The sequence below is a fragment of the Nipponia nippon genome, unplaced genomic scaffold, assembly GCF_047370975.1.
Source record: "Nipponia nippon isolate SJK-2023a ecotype South Korea unplaced genomic scaffold, ASM4737097v1 scaffold_3, whole genome shotgun sequence".
Classification (NCBI taxonomy): domain Eukaryota; kingdom Metazoa; phylum Chordata; class Aves; order Pelecaniformes; family Threskiornithidae; genus Nipponia; species Nipponia nippon.
In genome coordinates, this window is record NW_028262347.1 from 60,379,120 (window position 1) to 60,390,076 (window position 10,957).

Below are 10,957 nucleotides of genomic sequence, written 5' to 3' on the forward strand. Positions count from 1 at the left end.
GCAGATCAGCGAGGGAGAAACAGGAGCTCATAGCTGAGTTAGTCCTAATATTAATGTCAACTGCAGAGGCAGGGAAGTCTTCCAGGGATCTTCCCACCATACTTCTACAAGTCTGTCTCAGCAGAGACCAGTGTCGCTTGGAGCAGGAGATTCAGGAAAAGGGGCTGAGGTGATCCTGGAGGATTTGAGTCCTCCTTTGTCCAGACTCCAGACATGTTCTGGGTGTGAAGCAAGTTAATGAAGTTTTCGGACATCTTCAGTTCTGCAGACAGCCAGCAAAGGCTCTTGGAGGACTTCTCCTGAATGTCCCAGTGTGAGGCCAGAACTACCTCCATCTCCCTGACCTGCGAGGGTAACGTCTAGTGTGGAGTGGTGGCTGGGTTGGATGCTGAGCTTTAAAACCATAATCTGATGCAATAAAAAAACATACACTGTAAGAGAAAATAATCCTGTGGCAGCTCCTGGCCGGCTCCAGCTCCCTCTGCACAAAGATATTAAAGCTGTGCACAAGGCAGCTTTAAGCAGAGAGGTTTCCACCAATGGCCTAAACCAGCTCCCTCTGGCTACTCTCCCAGTTAAGGCAGTTTTCCAGGGCAAGCTGGGGTGCCATGAGGTGGTTTTCCTCCAGCATATTTTTTTCTTGGTGATAAAGCATATTTGACTCATCTAGACTTCATGTCAAATTCATCGGGGGGGTTAGTTGGGAAGGTGGGAAAGGAGGGCGGACTGGGGAAAGGGACAACATTTGGCTGACATTGACAGCGACAAACATTTTTCAGCAATGCGTGTCAGCACATGGGGTTTTGTTTCGCTTTACTTCATGAAGGACCTAAAAAAACCCGGAGATCAAACCAAAACGCTGCACTTTGGGGAAGAAAACAGTTAAGGGAGGCCTTTGGTTCCAGCGGGAAAACAAAACAAAAACAAAACCCTTGTGGATCAACCGGAAATGATTTTCTTCTTCAGCTACTTGTGCTTGCCAGGGAAATGAGAAATTAATATTGCGCCGTAAGGAGTGAGAAGAGCCCCGAGGCCTCCCTAGCCCTGAGTCAGCAGCCGTGCGAGGGCAAGCGGCCACCTCCGCCATCTCTGCAGCACGCAGGGCCCCTCGCGACGGTGCCCCCTTAGCCATGTCCCCTCGTCGCCCGCCGCCTGCGTCCGCCTTCCTCCCGGCGCGGGGGAAGGCACGGCCTCCATGGCACCGCCGGGGATGAAAGGCTGGATTCAGTTTGTTTTGTGTTCAACCTGCCTTTCACAACGCCCGGCAGACCCACCTCCCCCCTCCCCGTCTTTGGTGACTCATCCAAAGAATTTTAATCTCCATGGTCTGTCTGTAGTTGTAAAATATAATACCAATGGAGTTGGGCTTGTTTATCCCGAAGCCATGAAACTGTTGTCAGAAGAAATTGATACACGCTACCGAGGGGAAAAAAGTGCTGCTGCTGGGGAGGATTTGACTTGAAGACAGCACTTCAAATGGAAATTTCCCTGTTTGAAGTGGATACGTTTTTCATCTCTACGCCTGCCTTTTCTTCTACACTGCAGGAGCGAGGACTCGCAGGGTCTGTTTGCGGGAGGATTAGCTCCCCTTGTCTGCAGAAGGTGTCCACTGCCAGGCCGCAGGTGCCCTCACGGCTCGCGGGAGCCCTGGAGAAATGGTGGCTTGGGGCGAAGGGGCTCATGAGGCCCGGCTTGGGAAGCACCTCGGCCTCTGCCCTCCCACCCCACCTCTGCAAGCCCGGAGCCCTCCACATCTGACCAGCACTGGGCGCAGGGGATCTGCCCACGTAAACACCGAGCGTATCCTAGGCACTCCAGATCAAATCACAAGGTCTTCCCCTTCCTTCAAAGACATGTGAAGCCTAAAAGAAGCAGATCAAACATGTAAATTTGAACTGAGATTAATTATACATTTGCAATGGGGAGGGGGGTGAGGGGGGAAGCCATTAAGGCTTGTCTGCATTAACTATGCCCGTGGGGGTGTTTCTTTGTCTTTGCATGCGATGATACTTCATGAGATACCAGGTCTGGTTCCACCAGATCTCTGGAAAAGCCTTAGAGGCTTCAGGAAACTCTGCAAATGGGTTTCAGCAGGAGGCAGACAAGGAGAAGGGAAGTGTCGGCACCGCTTCCTCGGAGCACTGGAGCAGCCTTTGTTGGGTGGCTGGAGGCTACTTCTCGGCTCCGGGATTTCAAACAGGTATAATTATCACTTGGATAGGGTTCAGGACTCGGAGGGAGCTGCCAGATCTTTCATGAGGGGGTGAGTTTGTCCCGCTGAATCTAGGATAAAAAAACAAGAAAGAAAGGAGGGATATGATTTAACCATGTAGGTGATGTCTCACATCCATAATGTGGCAGGTAGAATATACTCCTAGTACTGTCTGATAGCCTGTCTTATACACACTTTCCCTTTGGAGCATCTGTGTTGTAATATTTTTATATATATAACCTGGCTGAAATGAAGAGGTACTGGAAATTTCTCTATAAAACCTATTCTCGAAAGAGCTCCACCCCAAAAAGTCTCAGAAAAAAATAGCATCTGATCTTCTAGGGATCTCACTGACTCTCCAAAGCTTTTGAGCTTTTTTACTCTGCCTTACAAACTGCCTTTCCTTAAACTTCTCCAAGTAAATTCTAAGTCCAATGGATTTCCAGTCACACTTTTCATGGTGTGAATGCCTTAAACCTTCAGATCTGCCAAGTCGCTTTCCTAACGGTGCAATCAAGTCACTGTCAATATTTGAGCATAAGCTTCTGGACTTTGTTCTTAGTATTAAAAGTTAGGGATAGCTGAAAAGAGGGGAATGCTTTCAGGAAAAAAAAAAAATCAAAGCTGCCTCCATTTTGCAGGCATGGTTCAATACAAATACATTTTTACACTGTTTTCAACTCTATTCGTTCAAACTGAAAATGGCCTTCAGAATTATTTACAGAATAAACATGGTCTTATCTGTAAAACTTATTTCAGGTATCAAATAAAATACTTCGTCCTGATGATTCCTAGACACAGGTTGTTGCTGCCATTGTCATGCTGGAGCGACACATTATACTGGACACTTATACCAGGTGCCCCTCTGCCCTGCCCCATGCTCCAAGCTCCCAGTCCCCAAACCTTGGAGGCTGCTGTAGTAGGTGCTCTGTGATATTTGCCTCATGCACGTCTGTGCCCACACTTGCATGAGGGCCTTGATTACCAAACTCTTACTTTATCTCTTGCAATTAAGAATGGTGAAGAGAACTCACCAGTGACTTTCCTAGAGGTGTTCTTCTTACCCCATGCTTCAGCCACGAAAAGTCTGGGCAGAGATCCCACTTGAGACTTCCTTCTTGGGAAAAAAAACCCTGAGACCGTGAATGTGCCCTTAGTGCCACCTTCCTAGTAGGCCCATGTGGATGAAACCTTGGGATCCTTTCCCAAGACGTCAACAGGCATCTCCTTTAACTCAGTCTAAACTCTTTTTTTTCCAACCGTTCCTGTCCAGCTGCTCTCTGCAAATGCTGGCTCCACACAAAGCCACACTGGCCATGTCGCTCTCACCTAATCCTCACTCTGCATGACCATCTCTTGCCCAGCCACAGCTTCTGACACCCATCACTCCACATACACAATAACTTTATTAGGTTTTGTGGTGATTGCTAGGTGATGAAATTACCTATACTGTGACTTTTTCACATGTGAAATGTGCTCTTTAAGACAATGACCTCAGTCAAATTCCAGTAAAGTTTGCAGAAAATAACCAATGCTAAAAAAGTTTTACCAAAAAAAATTTTAAACATTTAAAAGCAACATTCTTTTCAATCACAAAGCCAACATATTTCATTCATCTCTGAAAACGCTGACCATCCCTACTACAGAGTAATTCAGCCATTGCATGATGATGGTATCACTGCTGGTTTTTTTGCCCTTTCACCACAAGCTCCCATAGCACATGCAGATACAACTTGGCGCCCTTATGAAACTTGCTTTTAGCAAGAATTGAACCAGCTGGTAACTGAATGAGCTTCTCAGACAGGGTACTATAAACAACATTTAATAACCTTATGCTTTATGGGCTTGTTAACATAAATGGAACTTTTGAAGGTTTCATAGCCCTGCAAAATGCAAAACTATGGAGCACGCCACACATAAACAGCAGCAAATGCCTTGCATTTGTAGAGCATGTCACACTGACATGCTGTAGGTGCTCAACTTTGATCTCTCCTAACAGGCCACTTGGGGTATGCCACCACCGCTTGCATGGGGCATTGCCCCTGCGAACTGAGAGTGCAGCATTACCCAGCCAAGTTGGGAGCCTGTCATCGGAGCCAGGAAGCAGTAGTGACACTGGGCAGAGCCTGAGCACTCATTTGGGTCTTCTTTGTGTTTGCCTGGCTGCAGTGATGGTCTGCATTAGTCAGCAGGAGGGAGCTGATGGCAAGGAGGACGCCAGTGGCATCGTTGGCATGAGAGACTGGCAGAGAGATCTCTTTGTCCCCACCCCCCTCACTATACCTGTACTATATGAAATGGGATGGGATGGGATGGAATGGAATAGATGCAGATGCCAGCTCTGCAATACCAGAGCTGGGTAATGTGCAAGGGCAGATTTATCTATGAGCACAGGGGACTCAGGTGCTTCCACTCACCCAGGGGACAAGCAGGCCAGTGAGCTCATGGTAGCTCCACAGCTGCAACCAGCTCCTGGTAAAGCAGTATAGGGGCAACCCAGTGATATTTTCCAGTGAGATGGGGCAGGATCTACTGGTGTTCCCAGCAAAAGGAGGGCCACACTGTTGTTGAAACAGAGGGAAAACCCCGGGCTAAAGTAATCTGGGTTTATCACTCAGCTCCTGATGGCAGGTGGGCTGAGCTCTGTAATCATCCCCTCCACTCCCCAGCTAGAGCACACCTTGCTCACAACTGCTCAGCACTTCAATAAGAAATACGCTTGGAGGTATTTTGCAATGATAAATGAGAAAAGACGAATGAGAAGTGATGGTGGGCAGATAAATGTGGTGTGTCTCAGGTGCGGGCATCCAGACTCACTGTCATGCAAATGCTGTGGTCTCAGTCATTTTTACACAATGGCTGGTGGTCAAATCATATTGCTGCTTCTTTTCTGATAGGGGTTGGGCTTTTTTATTTTAATTTAAATTTTGCTTATTAAGCAGCTCCCTGCCCAGCTCCTGCCCAGCTGCCGCGAGGCACGTCCATCTTCATCAAGGGCCACATGTAATGTGATCAGCAGAGAGGTGTTAACAAGAAGGGGTGCTAAAATCAGGCTGCTGTATGAGAAGGACACAAAATACACAGCCAGGACATGCCCCTATACCCTTGCCCCTATAGCAATAGCCAGGGCTACAGGGGCAGACAGGAGGGAGGAGAGGAAAACGATGGGGATCGATGACAAATGGCAAAATGTAAAGAAATTGGGCATTATCACTATGATGTAAACCTATATCCACCCTCTGAAAAACACTAGCCACAGGAAACAGCCCTTCCTATAGTCCTGAGCTTGACAAAGCTTCCTATCATGACCAGCAGAGCATGACTAGCCCACAGCTCTCTGATTCCTCTTTCTAACAGATGTGTTACTGTGTTGAGTTGGACGTTCATGCTACAGATTTTGTCCCTGTCCCCTCATCCCTGTTCACAGAGCCAGCGCCCTCCTTTTCCCCTGTGATGCCCAGTGCAATGTCCCCATGGTTTCTAGCAGCACTCCAGACTCACGGCATGAGGGACAGAGGAGGAGGGAGGAAGAGCGGTGCCAGTGGTGCAACTAGTCACTTAAGAGAGACACCTCCTGTGCTTGGCCTCCATCCTGCTCCACGCTCCTCATCACAGCTCTCGTCCTGGTGCTGGGCTCCTCTTACCCTCCCCACTATTCTGTTTTCCTCCTTCAGGATTAAGGCCCACCCTGCAGTTCAGCCCCAGCCTGCCCCACCTCTCATTTCTGCCTCGTGACAGAAACAGCAGATGCAGCCGATCGTGGCCAAGCTTGTGAGGGATGCCTGAAGTGAGCAAAGCCTCAAGAGGCAAAGCTGAGTCCTCCCTAAACTCATGGCACCCCTGGGCTAAAAATGCAAAGCCAGTGCTCCAGGGGCAGGAGCACTCCTCCCTCCCAGTGGAGGAGGATGAATATGCTGGGGGAAGGAGAAAAGCACTTTAAAAGGTGGAAGACACCCACATTGGCTGGTGGTGGGTCCAGGGAGCGAGTCAGGCCTCTCTCTAGCACTGCCCATGGCTCCCTCTAAGTCCTGGTCCATGAGAGTTGCTGCTTTGCTTGTTCTCATTAGCATTTCTGCTATGCAAAATCTCACAGCCTTTTTATATCTCCACAGGGTTTGCCTGCAAATATATTATCTTGAAGTCTTTTTTTCTTTTTTCAGGAATTAATCCTCCCCAAAGGTGTCATATCTAATTTGTTCCTATTTCCCTTGTTTCAGCCATGCAGCTGATTTGATATCAAGCAGTGTACCACATGTCAAACCCACTTTCTTTTCTCCCTCCCCCCTGCCATCCTTCCTCCTTTTCCCGTGCACAAACACCACAACACACACGCCTGTGTTTGTACATCTGCTTATTTCACTTATACATTACACAGTTTATTATTGGTTTCATTCATTAAGCACCAGTGAGCTTTAACACCTCTTGGAGTGGGGATGCACACATCACATCCGCCTGAGTGTTCCCCTGGGATAAACCCTCTGCAGCTGAGCCTGGGACTTGTTCGGTGCTTCTTAAATTTAAAAAAGCAACATCTAGAGAGCAGCCTAATATAGCATAATGCTGGCAGTAAAGCAAATACATAAAAAGATGTGAAAATTCCATTTCTTTGTAACTACTTGTTCTCTTTGTGATCTCGGTGCAGATGGAAGAGATTGGTTAGGATTCAGTGCTGATGGCTGACAGCCCTAGAACACAAAAATCTGCTATATATTCCCAGAGCCATGCTGCATCAAAATAAAATCACGGGGACAAGCAAGGTGCTTTGTGAGAAGCACAGCAAATGCAGCTTGGCTTGGATTTGTGTTATACATTCCCAGAGTTCACTGCCCACTACCTTCCCTGCATTTTCAACCCTTCAGCCTCTCACAGTCCATTTATTCAGCTTCCCCCTCCCAAATCCAAAACTCCCTCAGAATACTTACATTTTCATCCCCTCGCTGCAGTAGAACAGGCAAGAGGCAGCATGTTATACTAGCGCAAAGCACGTGTGCCCGCTGATGGCTAGCTGGTGCCCATGGGCTGGCTGACCATCAAGCGGGTCAAACTGAAAAGACAATTCAGCGTTAGCTTTCCCCTCTGTAAGGACTCAAATTTGGCATGTCTTTCTACTCTGATGGCTCCAGACTGCATGGACCGTGTAGGAATTTCATATCTTTAAGACCTCTATCTGCAGTCATATCTGAAGTGAGCCAAGAGGTCTCCAACATTTTCAAGGGGGAAACTGGCAGAGAGATGTATGGACTCTCTTTTAGGGCTTCTTTTAGCCTGGCTAAAAAATGTGCTCCATACCAATATATCTTTTCATTTCCTGCACCTGCAAAAACATAATTGATAAAACCTGAGGTCCATGGTAACATAGGCTTTATTCTTGGTGCTTCAGCAAATGCAGGCTCATTCTGAAATGACAGCGAGTCCTACAAGCCCGGCTTCAAAGCTTTTGAAAAAGGGCGAGGGAACTCAGAGTGAAATACAGGCTTGCTGGCTGCTCTCCACCTCTGTAACCCACAATTTTGGGGGTATTGGCCCCTTCGGACATATCTAAAGACAGCGGTGGTAATGAATCGGAGTCTTCAGCCACCCAGCTTCACAGATGGGTGTTTTGACATTGACAAATACCCTCACTTTACATGAATACACCCAGTTACGACTGGAGGTGGCTAAAAAGCAGACGTACTGCCTGTTCTCTGTGTCTGCCCCAGGGACTGTGGCCTCCAGCAGTTGAGTGGCACGGGAATCTGACCCAGCGTGAAGCGCCACAGCTCATCACCCAGAGCCATAAGCCCTAAGCTGGGCTCTCTGCCTCTGCCCAACCCCTATTCTGAAAAAAAAAAAAAGAAAATTAAAAAATTGAGAAATTTGATTTGCATTTTAAGACTCTCTTCCTGTGCGGGTTGGCTGAAAATCAGTCAGAGGTTCAGAAGCTTTTGGAGACGGGATGTCTCACACACAGAGCATAGTCTAAGCTTTGTTTCCATTGGAAAGCAGACAAAAAACCACTAACGGGCTTTGTCTTGGATTCGCAAGGTGTGGGATTGCACGAGGCTCCTGGTCTCCCCAGAAAAAGCACAGTGGCAGAGCTCTGCTCCAGGGCTGGGTCGTGGGTGCCCCAGCCTTTCCAGCTTGTACACATGCACTTACCATGTTTCTTGTGTAAATCATGACAAATAAAGGGAAACCAATCAAACCAATCTTTTCTTGTGCTTTTCCTCTGAAGTGTATCCAATAAACCCAGCCTCCACACATACCTGTACTGAGTCAGGTTTTAGTTGTCGTTCATTTCATTTTTCAACTCAGTTTGCAACTGGGCAAAGGTTTTTTCTTCCAAGGCTGTACCTCACTGCCAGACTATAGCTCTGAATCTTTATTCTCACCCTCAGCCCAGACCTGGCAAAGGCAACTATCCACACCCTTCATATACTCAAGTAGCTGCCATGGTGCTGGTTGTACCCTGCGTGCATGCTGCATGCTCAGGCCACGGAGGGACAAGTTCTGGCAACAAGGGTGATTGGTAACCAAGCCTAGGTGTGCCACCAGGTGACTTTCACACAGAGCTTCATCCAGCCAGAAGAGCTCATTTCATTTCAGTGGGAGACTTGCTCCTGTCAAGCCCTTGTGGTAAGCCCCCAGTAGAGCTGAGTACTACAGCACTGCAAATAGCACCTGTCTTCTTTTCCCAGGCCCACTTTTTGACTTGGCTTTTTAAATGAGAATTTTTTGAGTGATACAAGAGGGTAAGGCTACTGAAGTGTGGATGCTAAAACAGGGCCTGCTGAATCCCACTCTTAGAGAGCAGTAGCTTCCATCCGAACACCCACCTAGGCAAGTATCTCCTTCCCAGAGTGAACCAACAGCCCTTTACCACCCTGCCATCCTCTGCCTCTCCCGAACCCCACTGCCACCCAAGCACAGCTGGGTGCTGGGTCCCCAACCCACCAGCTAGCTGTGCCTGCTATGCTGATCAGACCTCAGGGTCAGTGGAATAATTATACAATGTGGATATGAGTGGGTAGGGGAAAGGACACTCTGATGACAAAAAAAAGGTGGCCCTTTCACTCCTGAAAAGCACTACCAGTCTCTTGCACAGCACACTAAATGAACATGCTGGTTCCTATTGAGTTGCCAGGGTCTTGGCTCAGGGTAGCTGAGTCATAACATTTTCAGCCAGCTCTGGGACATCTTCTGAGCAGTGCCACCTTGCCAGACTGGTGTAAATTCCAAACAAATGTTCTTGGCAGTCTGTGCTCATTTCACCAGCATCCTAGCCTGACCCCTCTCTGTATTTGATCCACCATTGGATCCACCATATGGAGATCCACTGAGATATGGAGAGACACCTACATTTAGAAATACCTTCACTCCTCTAGTTTGTTCTTCCAGTAAGGGCAACTTGGAGAACTTTTCCATTGCTCTTTCAGTGGACATATTCACAGCGAGGTAGAAAAAAGTGAGCATTTATAGCAGATTTTTACTTACAAGCACACCTTCAGGTTGATGGAGAGTGTTGTTCATCTTGTGTTTACAGAGCTTCCACATCTACAGCTAGACATCCTTGCAGAAGAGCTAGGTACAGCTGCAGTCTTACCATTTTGCTGCCCCCCGTTTGTCTGAAACAAATTTACCTCTTACTCTGTAGCCATGTATCTATATGCTGAGGGTTACGAGTGATGAGCACCCTCTAAAATTATATTCGCTTAGACTCTGTTTTGGAGAGACTCACTAAGACTTTGCTCAGCTATAGTGACTGACCTCAGCTAACCTCAGCAGGGCTCTCCTGTTGGTACCACTTGGGAGTCTCTCTTCAAAATGTTTTGGATCTTGTTTTGCCTCCTTCCCAAGTATGCTGGTGACAAACGTTTTCAAAGATTCTTTATTTTCATGTGGATGTTCCCTGTTCATTTATTCCAGTGAGATAAATTGGCCCCCACTGGCCCTTGCTTTACTGTCTGAACATGACTTTTCTATAGTACCTTCTGGTTTTCTTTGGCCATGTTATTGACACTGGGTAATATAACATGAAAGGAGTGTGGATGGGCTTTTACAAAGAAATCAGCTAAATAGCTATTACAGGATTAAAAGCAATCCCATGGCCAGGATTACACATCTTTAAAATGCTGATAATATCAAGGAGCAAATGGATTTGTAATTTAATGGAAGAAGAGGGAAGACTTCAGATGTGCGTTTTTTTCACATTTGATAGAAAGATTAAAGTGTCTGCATTTGGTGTGCAGGAGTTTGATAAAGCTGTAGCACGGTTGCCTAGGGATATCAGCGTTCGACTTTCTTGTAAATAGTAATTGCGCCACATGGAGAGAATTCTTCTGGTCAACATTTTTATTAAAACTTTAATTCTCAGGGTGACAAGTTGGATCATTGTCTGCTTTCAAAGTCTGATAATGATACACTTTAGAAGCTTTGAAGAAAACCTTTGTCTAGACAGAAACAGCTTACGAAAGCTTTTGAAATGTAGCATTCACTTGAAACCTTTGTTGATGCCTGTAGGAAGCACTGATCCATATTTGGGAAATCTTGAGTTGTTTTCTACTTCCTTGTGCTAAAAGTGTGCAAGAGGTTTGCATGACAACAGGAACTGCGAGAAATAAAAATGTACAACTTTCCTAAGGAGAGTGGTTCAACCTGTGACAGATTTTTCCCACAGAAAGAATTACCTTTTCATCCAGAAATTAATTTTCCTTTAAAATTAAATTAAGCTACATGTGACATTCTGGCTTTTGCATCTTCAGCATT